The sequence below is a fragment of the Narcine bancroftii genome, chromosome 2, assembly GCF_036971445.1.
Source record: "Narcine bancroftii isolate sNarBan1 chromosome 2, sNarBan1.hap1, whole genome shotgun sequence".
In the NCBI taxonomy this organism is placed as follows: domain Eukaryota; kingdom Metazoa; phylum Chordata; class Chondrichthyes; order Torpediniformes; family Narcinidae; genus Narcine; species Narcine bancroftii.
Window position 1 is genome coordinate 277,083,396 of NC_091470.1, and position 1,495 is coordinate 277,084,890.

A 1,495-nucleotide genomic window follows, 5' to 3' on the forward strand; every position below is an offset into this window, starting at 1 on the left:
ATTCTTTCTCTTCTACCCTCCCATCTCTATTCACCCATGACCTCTTCTCTGTTAGTCTTTGCTCTTCCTCCTGCCCCTTCCACCTCTCTTCTTCTCTCCTCCCTCTCTCCCCACCTTTTTATCCAACCATCTGCCTGTTTTTGCTCAGGCCCAAAACATTGGTTACCATTTATATTTGTGTATTTCACTTCACCCCAGCATCTGCAGACTTTCCCTTTTAACAGGAGTAATATTCTCTTTACATTACCCCAAGATCACCTATCACTCTCGTGAACTCAATCTCTTCACAAATGACTGGCTGGGGAACCAGTCCAGTGAATCTTTTCTGCATGCCCCCTCCTCAACAAACTGCTGCGTAATTGCAGCAAGACTTCTTGTACTCAAATCCTCTTGCAATAAAGGCCAACAGATCATGTGCTTTCCTACTCACCTTGGATTTAACGCTGCCTTTAATTTTTCCTGTAATACAAAGTTGGACCACTTTTCCTGTGCCTTAATAGAGGAGCTGCAGCAATCATAGACTTCCTATTTATTAAGTGCTTTCCAATGTCTGTCAATAAGACCCTTTTACCTGGCCTTCACCTCTTCATCATTTACGTTGAAATTTGGACTCACATTGAACGATGTCGGATTCAGATTCCACTGTTAGTAAGACTAGAACTTGGGGACATAGCATCAAGGTTCTGGGAAGTATATTATGGACAGAGATGAGGAGGAACTGCTTTTTCCAGAGAGTAGTGAATCTGTGGAATTCTCTACCCAAGGAAGCAGTTGAGGCCGAGTCATTAAGTATATTTAAGGAATAGGTAGATATATTTTTGAAGAATGGGGTAATTAAGGGATACGGGGAACAGGCAGAAAAGTGGAGCTGAGTCCATTGCCAGATCACCCATGATCATATTGAATAGAGAAGCAGGCTCAACGGGCTAGATGTCTGACTCCTGCTTCTATTTCTGATGTTCTTGTGTAATGTGAAATTTTGTCATACATAGTTATTCTTTCCCAGAAGCACCTTTATAGTAAGAGTAATAATGAACCTTTTCTCTTTGCCTAGTACTAGATTTTAAATAGCATGTTCCCTGATCAGTTCCTCAACATACTGATCTAGGAATTCCTTTTGTGTATCATATTGATTTGCGTTGTCTATGCATTCATTTAAGGTTCCAGGATTACTTAATTACATGCACCTGTAATGTCTTTATTTATATCATGGCTTGCATTACAACTACTGTTTTGAAGCCTACTAACAACTCTCATTTTTACTATTTTGCTCTATCTACACTGATTCTAATTCTGTAACACATTCTGCTGAGCAGCCATTGTACTAAGATCATTAGTATCATTATTCCACCCTTTTCCCTTCAACGCATCCTTCCTGAGTCTCTAAGGCATCTGCCTTGCTCTCACGGACACTACTCATTCCCTAGATAGGCCGGGGAATATGTTTTATTTGTGGCAAAACACCTGGGAACAGTGAGAAGAGTTCTTCTGCAGG